The sequence below is a fragment of the Bison bison genome, unplaced genomic scaffold, assembly GCF_000754665.1.
Source record: "Bison bison bison isolate TAMUID 2011002044 unplaced genomic scaffold, Bison_UMD1.0 scf7180017864456, whole genome shotgun sequence".
In the NCBI taxonomy this organism is placed as follows: domain Eukaryota; kingdom Metazoa; phylum Chordata; class Mammalia; order Artiodactyla; family Bovidae; genus Bison; species Bison bison.
The window spans coordinates 10007719-10023451 of NW_011495018.1; positions in this window are offsets into that span (position 1 = coordinate 10007719).

Genomic DNA, 15733 nt, shown 5'->3' on the forward strand with positions numbered 1-15733 from the left:
ACAAAAAAGCAAAATGGCTGTCTGAGGAGGCCTTACAAATAGCTGTGAAAAGAAGAGAAGTGAAAGGCAAAGGAGAAAAGGAAAGATATACCCATTTGAATGCAGAGTTCCAAAGAATAGCAAGGAGAGATAAGAAAGCCTTCCTCAGTGATCAGTGCAAAGAAACAGAGGAAAACAACAGAATGGGAAAGACTAGGGATCTCTTCAAGAAAATCAGAGATACCAAAGGAACATTTCATGCAAAGATGGGCTCGATAAAGGACAGAAATGATATGGATCTAACAGAAACAGAAGATATTAAGAAGGGGTGGCAAGAATACACAGAAGAACTGTACAAAAAAGAGCTTCATGACCCAGATAATCATGGTGGTGTGATCACTCACCTAGAGCCAGACATCCTGGAATATGAAGTCAAGTGGGCCTTAGGAAAATACCAACAAGCACCCTCTAAAGATGAAATCTATCAGAATGTATGGTCTTCTGCACTGTAGATCCACCAGTGCAGGGAATTAGGCTCTCTGGATCTCTACTGGGTCCTCAGTTCCTCCCATGTAGGCCCTGCACAAGTAGTTATTAGTTGGATGATCAATAAGTGATCAGAGTCTAGTGGTTAAGTGTGTTGGATTCCTTGGATCTAATCATAGCCCTATTTCCTGCTACCTGTATGGCGCTCGCAAATTTTTTAGCCTCTCTGTGCCTTTTAGCCCTCGTTTATGAAATGCGGCTCTAAATGTACTTCATAGGTGGTTGTGGGCTTCAAATGAGATGAGGTGTGCAAACTCCTTAGCGTAATGTCCAGCCTGTAGTGAGAATCCAAGGGAAATTGGCATGGAGATTGTCATGAACTTTGGTGGGGCCATAGTACTTGCTCTGGCCAATGAAATATGTGAAGTGATGTGTCAGACTTCATAAGTGAGAACTCTTTACTACGTTCGCTTCCCCTCCCACGGCGTCTGTGGAAGTGCACAGTGCATGATCCCTGTGTCCCCCATGAATACAAGGAGCAGGGTTCCCCCATGACCACTGCCTCCCTGCACTAGGCAGTGATGGAGAGAAATAAACTTCTGGGTGGCTAAGCCTCTCAAATAAGGGATGTTTGTTACTGCATCATTGCCTAACTTCTCCTGACTGATACAATCCCTCTTTTCAGTTTTAGAATGCAAATGCCAAGAATAATTCTCTTCATTCAAGAATCACACACTTTATTTTCTGAAAAGAGGCAGTGTGACAGGATGGCCAGAGCCCAAGTTCTGATACAATAGACCTGGGTTTGAATCCTGCCGTGTTGCTGTTTGGCTGTGTCTTTTTAGGCAGGCTATTTTATTTCTCAGAGCTTTAGTGCCCACATCACTTCTGCTTGGTTGGCTTGTGGGGGCTCCAGGAGCTGGAGGAGTGCCTGGCACAGGCTGGCAAGTCTCCCACGTTTGGTGCTGACAGGCTGTGATCAAGGTTGCTCATGAGAACTTCTAGTGTAGCTGCAGCTCATCCCCTCCTCCTGGGCTCGAGAGACATCTGTAATCGTTGCTCGAAATCCTGCTCTAACCATGTGACAGCGGCTGACATGTACCCTTTGCCCCATGGAACCACTGTCCACCGTCCCCACTTCCCTCTGCCCCAGAAGCTGGCACAAACGGACACAGATGCCAACCACTGGCCTCCACTGGGTGTGGGACCAGAGGAAAGGAAGGGAGAGTTTGGGGTGTTTATTCCTGTATCTTCCACATCTTCTAGCCACCTCCCTGTGAGGTCAGCTCAGGCTGGCATTGCCATTGGAGCCTGGGGCCCTGCTTCTCTCAAGGTAGCCTCTCCACACAGGGCTGCCTGGTGTAGGATAACTGCACCTGAAGCTGTTAAGGGCTGTGCTGTTGCTAAGTTGCAGCGCTGTCTCTGGGGGTCTTCTCACTCCACCCACAACCCTTCTGAAATGATCCTATCTTCAGTGCACTGTCCAGTTCTTGCCAAGTCTCGAGGATGTCTCTGTCCTCAGCACTCTCTCCTTTCCTCTCTCACCTCCTGTGTTCTCTCTTGCCAGTGTTGCTTCCTTGGACAGAGCCTTCTCTTCTCATAGCAGACTGGCTTGGCCCCTTCTCTGTGCCTTATCTTTCCAGTTATGTTACGAGCATATTCTTTAAAGGCAGAACCTCTCAGGTCTCTGTTGGGCTCTGCCCAGAGTGACTGGAGGACTCTCCTCTCACCTGAAGCTTGTATAAAAGTACAGATGCCTGGGTTCTGCCCAGACCTATTGTATCCAGATCTCTAGGAGGGGCCTAGGATTGAGATGAGCAGAAACAGGTTGAAAGCAATAGAGGCTGGAGTTCCCTGGTGGCCAACTGGTTAGGAGTCTGGGCTTTCACTGCCATGGCCCAGGTTCAATCCCTGGTAGGGGAATTGGGATTCCACAAGCTGAGTGCCATGGCAACAGAGGAGATGGTCAGTAACTGTGATACACCAAGGCCCTGTTGGAGCTTCCCAGGTGGCTGGACGAGAGGAGCCTGGCGAGCTACAGTCCATAGGGTTGCAAAAAGTTGGACACGATTGAACACAAGCGAGTATTAAGTAAGTAAGTGCCTGTTAATTATATTATGATTGTTTGATTTTGGATATTATCGCTTTCATGTATGCAAACTCATTCCATATAGACATGTGTGCCTGGTGTTGTGAGTGTGTATAGAAGCAGGCGGGCTAAGTCTGTTAAACATCCCATAGAAACGCTCCTCCAGAGCCTTCGTTCATGCTACTTTATAAATGCTACTCTCTTATAAGAATAGATGAGAAATACCCTTCCTTCTGCTTATGCAAATTCCCCTACCTTTCAAGGCCCCCTGGCTTCAGCTGACCATTGCCTGAGGTTTGCAGAGAGGCGGAAGGTCCTCTTTGATATTTGCTGTGATCTCATGCCCAACTGTGCATCAACAACAGTGCTATATACTCACTTTAAAAATGGGAACTCAGCTTTAAACTTTCTTTTTCCTCCTTCTTTGCACTGTTTATTGACTATCTATGCCAGTGACCATAGGTACTTTTCTTATATGTCAAGTCATTAATCTTTGCAACCACCCCATGAAGTAAACATTACTATCACCATTCAACAGATAAAGAAGCCGAGGCTCTGGATGGGTGGGGGGTAAATAACTCATCCAAATGGCAGAAGGTTGGGTTTTCAACAGAGGTCTGTCTAACTCCAGGTTATTTGCTGTTAATCGGACCAAGCTCTTTGGTTTCAGGACTCCTTTGCATTCTTAAGAATTATTGAAGATTCCAAAAAAACTGTTAATCTGGGTTATGTCTTTTGATGTACCATATTAGAAAATAAAACAAGAAAAAGCACAAGTATTTACTTCACATAAACTAACAGTAATAATCCCATTATATATTATACATGTAACTTTTTAAGTAAAAATTAGCACTATTTTCCAAAAGAAGAAAGAGTGAAAAGTGATATTTTAAAAAAATATTTGTAAAACTATTGCCTGCCTTAATGGAAGACCTCTGAATCCTTGTACTCGCTTATGCATTAAGTCTATTGCAATACAAATCCTGTAGCTTCTAGGAATCTCCACTGTACACTTTGGAGACAATACAAGTGAAAAGGCAGATAATTTTTAGTATTGTTACGGGAATCATTTGAGACCCATGTAACCCTGAGAAGGTCTTGCAGACCCCTGGGGGTGCACGGGCAGTACTTTGAGAACCATGGCTCTAAGTTGGTAAGTTCTGCCTGCTTTTTGCATTCTTACTGCTTTTTGTTACCTGTCTGCCTTCAGCACAGGTTGGACTCCATGCGTACCCATCCATCAATGGGTAATGTGAAGGGAGGAAACAGATGCAGTGAGCAGTGTGCATCCATCCTTCACCACCAGAAATGGGCAGCCCCTGAGCTTGGCTCTGCCACTGGGCTCCTGGAGAGAGGCTGCCATGGTCCAGTGAGCAGCCCAGGTTCTCCAGGCTGGACAGGGCACATGGCAGGTACAGAGTGTTCCTGACCATGTTTCACGAGAATGTGCGAGCTCAGCTTGATGATGAGTCTATGACCGGAATGAATTGCCTCCATTTATTTTCAAGGGAAGAAAGAGAAAAAGATACAAATATCCTTAGTAAGTTAGGGATCAAAACACGTTACTGGGGACTTGCTGGCAGTCCAGTGGTTCAGACTCCATGCCCTCAAAACAAGGAACACGAACTTGATCCCTGGTTGGGGAACTAAGATTCCCTACATGCTATACGGTACGGCCAAAAAGAAAGAAAGAAATTATTCATAAAGTCAAATAGTGTGTTAGTCACTCAGTCACATCCGACTCTTTGTGACCCCCATGGACAGTAGCCCACCAGGCTCCTATGTCCATGGAATTCTCCAGGTTAAAATACTGGAGTGGGTTGCCATTTCCTTCTCCAGGGTATCTTCCCAACCCAGGGATTGAACACAGGTCTCCTGCATTATCAGCAGATTCTTTACCATCTGAGCCACCAGGAAAGCCCTAGGGCGATGTAAGTAGCAAAAAAAAAATATTCCTGTTAATTTTGTGGGAAAGGAGGGATAGGTGGAGCCGAGGGGGGTTTTTAGGGCAGTAAAATTATTCTGCATGATTCGATAATGGTAGATACAGGTCATCACACATTTGCCCAAGCCCATAGGGTGTACAACACCAAGAGTGAGTCCTAATGTCAACTATGATTTTAGCAAATAATAATGTCAGTGCATCACTTTTAACAAATGAACTACACTAACTCAAGATGCTCGTGATACAAGAGAATGAGGAGAGAGTAGGAGTTTACGTGGGAACTCTCTGTACTTTCCAATCATGTTTCTGTAAACCTAAAACTGCTCTTAACAAAACAAAGGAAAACCAAACATCACTGCCGGTCTGGGTCTTAGTAGAGGATCTTTGTGGGATGGGGCCTGGAGTGGCCCAGAGGAAACCCCCAAACCACTGTCCTGACCATGCCACAGCCTGGGATGGTGTGGCACCAACTGTGCCCATTCACACACTGTGACCCCAGACGAGACGTTCTCTTGGGATCTTTATCCCAACGCCTGTAGCTCCCAAGAGTCTACGGTAGCATCAATTAGGATTTGGAGGGTGTAATTCTGAGGGTGAGACTAGTAATTAGAGGATTGTTTAAAAGACTCCTGGCGTTGTTTAATTACTTGAGAACCATCAGCCCATCATCACAGGGATAATGGCCCCTCTAGAGCACAGTGAAGCAACAACACTGTGTCTATGGCTGGGGAATCTCCTGTGATGGGATCTGGGAGGAAGCCCCAGCACTTCTGCTCAGGCTGCTTGGGACTCGGGCCAGGAATTCAACAGGAAGATGTTTGGTGATCACGGGAGGAGTCAGATGTGACTGGCTGAGATGTAACTGCTGGGAGTTGATCACCAGCTCAGACAGACAAGCTTTGGCTTGCTATACAAAATACCCGCCTTTCCCACTGAGTCTTTAAAGCAAGCCAAGTGGGGAGAATGGAATTTGTTCTTGCCATCTTCAGGGATGTGTGGCCTGGGATGCAGGAGGCAAGGGAGGCACCCAGAGCGCCAGTGTTTAGGAGATTCAGGAAGTGCAGACTTGGTACCCAGGAGCCTTTTGCACCCCAGGTACTTGGCTTCCAGCTCCCTAGTTGTGGCCCTGACCTACGGTGTGCCTCACCTTGACAACGAGTTTAATCTTCAGAAGCGTCACCTGTCTTCACCACACCTGAGTCCTGTAACTATAAATAGCTCTCCGCGTGGGCTCCCCAGTGCCTTTCTCCAGTGCCTCTCCTTCCCCAACTCCTTTGGGGCTGGCAGTCTCAGGAAATGAGCTTGACTCTGGAAGGTTTCTTCCATAGCCCAATGAACACACAGGCTCTCAGATAAAAATATGCTTGGGAGACAATAAGTGGTTGTTTTGAGATTGAAAGCGGAGACCCTAGTGACAAGGCACGGGGGAGGCTTTTCTAAGACTTTCTACTTTGGGGGTGGGGAGTGTTCAGGGGGCTGTTTGTAAGGAAAGGTATGGAGGTGACCCTCTCAAGGAATTTGTTTGGTTTCTTTTTTGGTTCTCTATTTGCTCAAACTTAATTAGTAATATTATAACTTTCAATTTAATCATTGACCTAAATGAATTGTATTTTTATCTCAGCAGGAGCCTGGCTGAGGCTGCAAGAAGCAGCTGTGGCAGCTGAGTGAGAGGGGAAACTCTTACTAGAATATTTGGGCTGGCAAGTGACACCACTTCTGCTCTGAGATAAGATGGAGACTTTTCCAAGCTATGTTTTAAAATCATAAAAAAACAGAGTCTCCTGCTGGAGATAAGATATAAGTTGGTGTGGAGCATCTGGGAGCTGTAAAAGAGGAGGGTTATACCAGCATTACTGAGGTTATTACTGAAACCAAGATTATAAGTAATTAAAGTTTTGAAAGTTTTCTCCAGGTACACAATAGACTACTCAGTATGTTGGATTCTTGAGCTGGGGTCAGGTTAACTATTAAAAGAGGATGAAAAGTATTTCTAACAAACCTGACATTTATTTAAAACCTACCCTATTCCTGCTGTTTTAGCAGATATCGCTTTAAGCTGTGGCTCTTTTCCTGGCTCTCGGGACTTCTAATGTTGATTCACTTCCATGCCTACTTCATGGTGCTTTACCTCATTTCGATGTTAAATTAGCCTGCTTGTTATCATGCTGGAATGGATGGTCTTCACCACGCTGTCTCCTGGGATCCAACAAACTCAGAGCCTTCGGAGAAACAAGGACCAACCTTCATAGCATTTCTTCTCCAACTATAACTCCCTTTGCTAGAAGCAAATGCTGGGCTTGCACGGGAGATTCTTGTCCCCCCCTCCCTTTTTTTTCCTCAGAAAGAGCAAATTGCATTTTTCATTGCAGGAGCACACAGGCCCTAACTTTCATGTGCCTAAAATGTTCTTTAATCGGCGTCTTCTTTCAGTATCTTTGATCTGCAGGATGTAATCACATTTTCCTTGAAGATATAAATCATCCAAAAAAAAAAAACAGAAGAGGAGAAATGCCCTTAAGTAGCTTCTCAAAGTGAATTAAAAATGTAAATTAATTATTTTGTATTATTTCCTATGTCTCCCATCTCGATCTCCTGTTTTAATTTTGCCTTAACTTCATCTGTGCTGGTCACCCTGGATCTTAGATAAGATACTTCATTCACAAAGAAAACTTTTAACTTGCTTAAATTGGCATGGGATGACTTTCACAGGATCAGAGGATTTAAATTTGTTTTTTAAATGTCTGTTTTTAATGTTTTTATTTTTGTGTCCATTGATAAATGAACAAACTGTGATATATATATTTATATATAAATTATATATATAATATATAATTATATGTATTATTTTATTATATAAAATAATATATATAGATATAAATATTATTCAACCTTGGGGAAAAAAAAGAAATTTTGCCATTTGTGACAAACACATGTGAATCTGAAGGACTTACGCCAAGTGAGATAAGCCAGCCACAGAAAGACAAATGCTGTCTGTCTGACCTCATTCATGAGCTAAGTCACTTCAGTTATGTCTGACTCTTTGTGACCTTGTGGACCGTAGCCCGCCAGGCTCCTCTGTCCACAGTATTCTCCTTGCAAGAATACTGGAGTGGGTTGCCATGCCTTCCTTCAGGAGATCTTCCTGACCCAGGGATGGAACCAGAGTCTCCTAGGTCTCCTGCATTGGCAGGCAGGTCCTTTACCACTAGGACCACCTGGAAACATCTACCTCACTCATAGGTGGAATCTACAATAGTCCAGCAGCTAGAAGTCCAGAGTGGAGTGGTGGCTGCCAGGAGTTGGGGGTGGAGGAAACCCAGAGATGTTGGTCAGAGGGTATAAACTTTCAGTTACGCAAGATGAGTAAGTGCTGAAGGTCTAATGTACAGCAGCTGACTATAGTGAACAATATTTTATTGTATATTTGTGTTTGCTAAGATGGTAGATCTTAAGTGTTCTCACCACACACACACATACACACAGACATAATTATGTGAGGTCATGGGTATGCTAATTTGCTTGATTGCAGTGATCATTTCACAATGTATACACAAATCATACATTGAATTGTACATCTTAAATACGTACAACTTTCATTTGTCAATTGCCACCTCACAATTACCAAAACTAAAAAAAGAAAAAAAAAACCCAAGAAATTTAAAAATGAAACAAAATAAGTTTCAGCAATCATTTAATCAAACACATGCCAAAGTGTTCAGGAGTTTTTGTGTTGCAGATACCAGGAATCTGCTCAAGAAATAAGGAGACACTATGGAAAAGACAGAGGGGTGGCTCTCAGGATAGAAGGAGGGCCAGACAACTTCAGGGCTCAGGAACAGGACCTGGGACCTCTTCTGGCAACCTCAGAAGGTTGTCTACCCTGGATGAGCTGTGCTATCCATATCTTTGAGGTTGCATCTTTAGAGCTTATAGCCAAAAAGAAAGGAGGATGTTTCCAGTTAAATATCCTGGAAACATAGTTAAAAAACCATCCAGGAGGAGGGCTCATTTTACTGAACTTTGGTCAGATGCTCACTTAGCCCAGGGATGCTACCAGAACAATGGGGGCAGGCATCAAGCCAGCAGCCACAGAGCTCTCTCTTAAAGGGGAGACACTCCTGGTCCCCAGAAAGTTCATGTGACTAGGACTGTCCCTCAGAGGAGTTGCAGAGTTGCCCCCTCACCTCCTGATGCACTTACCCTATCACACAGGGAAACTTCATCCCTACTTGCCAAAATGCCCCCTCCCCCATTCTTTCTGTGATGAAAAATGAGCGAAGAGTAAAATACAATGATGCATGGCCAACTGAAACCTTCAATTAACCAAAAATCGGGTTTTCATTCAACTTCAGGGGAAAACAGAAGAAAGTCTTGGGGACTCACTTCACAATCTCCTTCTTGGGGTAAGTTCCAGGGGGTGCCTATTTTTCCAGATATCTTTTGTATGCCTTTTAAATTGTGATAAAATATACATAACCTAAAATTTACCATTCAGTTCAGTTCAGTTCAGTTGCTCAGTCATGTCTGACTCCTTGTGACCCCATGAATCACAGCACACCAGGCCTCCCTGTCCATCACCAAGTCCCAGAGTTCACCCAGACTCACATCCATCGAGTCAGTGATGCCATCCAGCCATCTCATCCTCTGTCATCCCCTTCTCCTCCTGCCCCCAATCCCTCCCAGCATCAGAGTCTTTTCCAATGAGTCAACTCTTCGCATGAGGTGGCCAAAGTACTGGAGTTTCAGCTTTAGCATCATTCCTTCCAAAGAAATCCCAGGGCTGATCTCCTTCAAAATGGACTGGTTGGATCTCCTTGCAGTCCAAGGGACTCTCAAGAGTCTTCTCCAACACCACAGTTCAAAAGCATCAATTCTTCAGTGCTCAGCCTTCTTCACAGTCCAACTCTCACATCCATACATGACCACAGGAAAAACCATAGCCTTGACTAGACGGACCTTTGTTGGCAAAGTAATGTCTCTGCTTTTGAATATGCTATCTAGGTTGGTCATAACTTTCCTTCCAAGGAGTAAGCGTCTTTTAATTTCATGGCTGCAGTCACCATCTGCAGTGATTTTGGAGCCCCAAAAATAAAGTCTGACACTGTTTCCCCATCTATTTCCATTATAAGTGTGTAATTCCACAGCATGAGGTATATTCACCACAACCCATTTCATCATGCTAAACAGAAACTGCTCATTAAATAATAATCTCCCCCATCACCAGGCCCAGCCCCTGGCATCCTACTTTCTGTTTCTACAAATGTGCCTTGTCCAGCTTCCTCAAGGCTTCCTTTTTGGCTCAGAAGTAAAAAATCTGCCTGCAATGCAGGTGACCTGGGTTCAGTCTCTGGGTTGGGAAGATGCCCTGGAGAAGGAAATGGCAACCCACTCTAGTATTCTTGCTGGAGAATTCCATAAACAGAGGATCCTGGTGGGCTACAGTGTTTGGGCTGGCAAAGAGTTGGATACGACTGAGCGACTACCAGACAGACGTTCAGGTACCTCATGCAAGTGGAGTCATGTAGTATTTGTACTTTTGTGACTGCTTTCTTTTGCTTAGCATACTGTTTTCAAGGTTCATCCATATTATAGCATGTGTAAGAACTTTATTCCTTTTTATGGCTGAATTATATACTTATGGACTTCCGTGGTGGTTCAGATGGTAAAGAGTCTGTCTACAATGCAGGAGACCTGGGTTTGATCCCTGGGTCAGGAAAATGCCCTGGAGAAGGGCATGGCAACCCACTTCAGTATTCTTGCCTGGAGGATCCCATGGACAGAGGAGCCTAGTGGGCTACAATCCATGGGGTCACAAAGAGTCGGACACAACTGATAGATTAACACTTTGACTATACACACACACACATATATATTTCATTCATCAGGCTTCCCTAGTAGCTCAGTTGGTAAAGAATCTGCCTGTAATTCAGAAGACCCCAGTTCAATTCCTGGGTTGGGAAGATCCTCTGGAGAAGGGATAGGCTACTCACTCCTGTATTCTTGGGCTTCCCTTGTGACTCAACTGGTAAAGAATCCACCCGCAATGTGGGAGACCTGGGTTTGATCCCTGGGTTGGGAAGATCCCCTCAGAAGGGAAAGGCTACCTACTCCAGTATTCTGGCCTGGAGAATTCCATGGACTGTATAGTCCATGGGGTCACAAAGAGTCAGACATGACTGAACGACTTTCACTTTCCATTCATCTGTTGATAGACATTGTGTTGTTTCCACATTTTGTCTATGGTGAATAATGCAGCTATGACATTGGTGTACACTAAGTACCTTTTGGCAGGGCGGAAAATATATTCCTTTTCATTAAAATGATCCTGCGGTATCTTCGATTGCAGCAACAAAAGACTGTTTCCCGTCAAGATGGAGGTTCTGTGGGCTCCTGGCGAAAGGAGGACCTCCAGAACTCTACAGACTCATCTTTAATGCTGGTTTATGGTTTCCCAGTCTGTGATATTGAGCAAGTTATTTAATCTCCCTGAGCCTTATTTTCTTCATCCAACAAGTGACTAACAAAAAAAGGCTGAAGTGGACATTTCTGGGTTGCTTTGAAATTTTGGTGCTTCCCAGAATCACTTAGTCATCAAAAGAGTGCCTGGTAGCACTTTTAAAAAACTACCTTTGAGCCCTACTCCAAAACCACTAACTTAGAATATCCAAGAGCGAGGTCTGTATCTTTACCAAAGTCTTCAGATGTGACTGATGAAGCCAGATTTAAAACTCACCACTGGAGTCAAGCCTATGAAGCCAACCCCCAACTCAGGACTTGATACAGAGTAGAAGTTTAATTGATGTGACTCTTCCATTTCCGTATACAGTACCCATGAGCAGAGGATGATTGCATTTTAAGGAACATTTACAACAGTGATCATTCTACATAGCAACAACAGACATTCTAATGATGGGTCGTTTTCTACTTTGAATGACTGAACCAGTCACTTCTATCTAACTATAAATGATATTGGCAGTTCAGGCTATAAAGTCATTCACTTGATTCGTCTACATCTTTGGTTGTGCATTTGGGTACAGTTGGACCATGTGCAATTCAAATTTGCTAATGAGGGTGCGGGGGTGAAGGGAAGCTGGAGGTATTTACCAGGTCATTTTCTGTAGAAGAGAGAACTCCTTGGAGATAGTCATGCAAACCCCAGGCTCCGATGCAGAGAGAGAAAACCTGTGAATTTCTATCAAACAAGCTAGATTGATGTTATTTATTTCCTTATTTGGGGGTGGCCTTCAGATTATAAAAGGAGTGGACAGAGGGAATGTAGTCAATGCAATTTGTTCCAGGTTCCAAAAAAGTAAATTTGTGTCTTATGAAATGTTACAAGAAAAGCGTAATTCAAATTGGCTTAGAGATGAGAGCTGTCAAATAGACTGAAAGCTGGATTATGAACCAAGACTAATGAGAGCCTGCAATGTGCACCAAGTTAGGGATGGAATCCAAGAGAATCACTGCAAGGTCTTACAGGGGAGGTAAACAGCCTATTAATTAAGGTAGCAGATGGTAGTAAATTGGGAGATGTTTCACATTCCAAGGACAGAGAAGGAAATGAAAGCATGAGAACTGTATTGGGGCATCAGAAATCCCAGCACGAAATCGATGACAGGAAAATAATAGAGAGGAACAGTTAGTGTTGGAAGCGAGCAGTGGTTGCAATAATACGGGGTTCAAAAGAGACTAGAAATATAAGTGGAAAGGCTGAGGAGCTACTGAAGAAAGCCATCCATGATGCAATTGCTTAGTTTCAGGGACCCAGCAAGTCAGCTTGGGTATGTGAGCCCAAACTGAAGGTTAACACATTTCTGAGTGAGTGTAGTCTTAAATCTATCCCCACCAGCATTTGCAGACAAGGAAGTTGCCTGATTAGAAGGGACTAAATTGGATGTAAATTGAAGAAGCCAATTAGCATAGGGAGAAAAAAGCAGATGAGTTGAGATAATCAGTGTAATTTGAGCAGAGTAAGAAGGCAAGGGCTTCCCAAGTGGCGCTAGTGGTAAAGAACATGCCTGCCAATGCAGGAGACGTAAGAGAAATGGGTTCAATCTCTGGGTCAGGAAGATCCTCTGGAGGAGGAAATGGCAACCCACTCCAGTACTCTTGCCTGGAGAATCCCATGGACAGAGAAGCCTGGCAGGCTACAGTCTATGGGGTAACAAAGAGGTGGACATGACTGAAGTGACTTAGCATGCGTGTACAAGAAGGCAAAGTAGACTCTCCCAGATTGGGGGCCTCATTGTCTCTGCTACTTGCCTTCAATTCATTATCTAGCCTTTCTGAGCCTCAGTTTCCCCATCAATGAAATGAGCACAAGATTTATTACCTTCTACAGATACTGTAATTTCCATGAAATATCTATATAGATTACCAGGAACACAGTATGTTTTCAACACACACAGACTCCTCCCTGTGCTACCTGCATAGTGAATGTGACCAGTACATACTGCTAGCTGGAGATGATGGGAGATGTTTGGGGAAGCATTGGATAGCATTTATATAACGGTGCCTGCTTCTCAGTTCTTATTTTCTATAAGCAGAAGTCAGTTGTACTCTCACATTAGAGTGGAGTTACATCACGGGTTGGTTTCTATAGCCATCACATGAAGTGAGAATCACGTGTGAGTAAAATAGTCTTTGAAAATATCTGAAAGTGCCCATAAAGTACAGTCCTGTGCTATCTTTCGGAAAGTTCATTTTAACCAGTTTGAAGTTGAGCACCAGCAGTTGGCTTGCACTTATGAGCCAAGCTACATATAAAAAAAAATGTTAACACTAAAATGACACCTGGTGTGGTAAGATGTTCACAACAGAGAGACCTGCAGGAGCTGAGGGCGGGTTTGGAGCTCCCAGTTCACGTTGTCTCCACACCTGTGCCGGCCAGGTGAAACTTGGCACTTTTTGTTCTCTGGGCCACTCTTAGATTCTGTCCTCATCTATTTGAGTGGCTTAAACAACAGAAGGTTATTTCTATTCTTTTGGGAGTGGGGAAGTCCAAGATCAAGGTGCTGGCAGATGCTATGTTTCGTGTAGGCTTGCTTCCTGGTTTGCAGATGGCCGTCTTTTCTCTGTGTCCTCCCCTGGTATGGTGAAACAACTCTCTGTTTCTTTCTCTTCTATTAAGGACACTAATCCTGTTATGGGCCCCACCCTCAAGAGCTCACCTTAACCAAACCACCTACCAAAGGTCTTGCTTCCTAATACCATCCCACTGGGGGTTAGGGCTTCAAAGTATGAATCTATAACAAATCGGAACTTGCAGATCTTCTGAACTGAAGCAACTTCAGAGGATCAGACTGGCTGTCTGATTCGGTTGTGGAGTAAATGTACACAACAGGGCTTCCTATTGGTCACCTGGCTCAATTCCCCTGCTTGGCTGGTTATGATGGTATCTCTGGGGCTGTGACAAAGGATGGGAATCCCAGTCAGTGGCTGCCTACTCTAGACCCTGCATGAGTGTGGGTGAATGGGGGCAGCCTGACTCATCTTGCACTCTGGGTAAACAAAGCTGATCAACCTTGGCAAGGGCTCAACCAGCAGCTATGTCCTCCTTGGAGGAGGGTATGTTCCTTTCCTGAGCCTGGAGGTGGTCCAGGTGTGGGTCTGTTTCTCTGCTTCTGCTCTCAGGGACAATTAATGCACTGAGAAGAAAGTAAACGATAGCATGTGCATTCACTGTTCTGCAGCGGTAAACTTGCTTTTTTTTTTAATTTTAACATATATCTTGGGAACTATTTCTATTGATACAAAAAGGATTTCCTCATCTTTCTTTATTGAGGTAAAATTTATATGACATTCACCATTTTAACCATGTTGAAGTATATAGTTCAGTGGTTTCTAATATATTCATGATTTTTGCAATCATCATTATTCTTTAGTTGCTAATCATGCCCAATTCCTTTGTGACCCTCATGGACTGTAACCTGTCAGGATCCTCTGTCCATGGGATTTTCCAGGCAAGAAACATTGGAATGGGTTGTCATTTTCTTCTCCAAAGGATCTTTCTGATTTGGGGACCAAATCTGTGTCTCCTGCATTGACAGGATTCTTTACTGCTGAGCCACCTGAGAAGCCCATGCAGTCATCACCACTATCTAATTCCAGAACACTTTTATTACCTCAAAAAGAAACTTCATACTCATTAAGTACTGATTCCCCATCCATATCTGCCCAGCCCTTAACCATTATCTCTATGGATTTGCCTTTTCTGGACATTTCATATGCATGGAAAAATAATAAAATATGTGGTCATGTGGGTCTAGCTTCTTTCACTTGCACAATGTTTTCAAAGTCCATCCATGCTGTGGCATGCAACAATACTTCATTTCCTTTTAATGCCAAGTATAGGCCATTGAATGGATATACCACATTTTTTGCCCCTCTCTTCATCCACTGATGAACATGTGGGTTGTTTTCACTTCTTGGCTATTATAAATAACACTGCTATGAACATTCATGTGCAAAAGTTTATTTGAATACCTGTTTTCACTAACTTGGGTGTGTATCTAGGAGTAGAATTGCTGGATTGTTTGGTAATCCTATGTTTTACTTTTTGACAAACCATTGAACTGTTTTCTGACCAGCTATACCATTTCACATTCCCAGTAGCAATGTATGAGGGTTCCAAACTTTCCACACCCTTGCTAAATACCTATTCTCCATTTTTACTTATTACTATAATATCCTAGTGTGTATATTCAGACTTAAACTGAAGAAAGTGGGGAAAACCACTAAACCATTTAGGTATGACCTAAGTCAAACCCCTTATGATTATACAGTGGAAGTGAGAAATAGATTTAAGGGACTAGAACTGATAGACAGAGTGCCTGATGAACTATGGACGGAGGTTCATGACATTGTACAGGAGACAGGGAACAAGACCATCCCCAAGGAAAAAAAAATGAAAAAAAGCAAAATGGCTGTCTGAGGAGGCCTTAAAAATAGCTGTGAAAAGAAGAGAACTGAAAAGCAAAGGAGAAAAGGAAAGATATACCCATTTGAATGCAGAGTTCCAAAGAATAGCAAAGAGAGATAAGAAAGCCTTCCTCAGTGATCAATGCAAAGAAACAGAGGAAAACAATAGAATGGGAAAGACTAGAGAACTCTTCAAGAAAATTAGAGATACCAAGGGAACATTTCATGTGAAGATGGGCTCAATAAAGGACAGAAATGGTATGGATCTAACAGAAGCAGAAGATAGTAAGAAGAGGTGGCAAGAATATACAGAA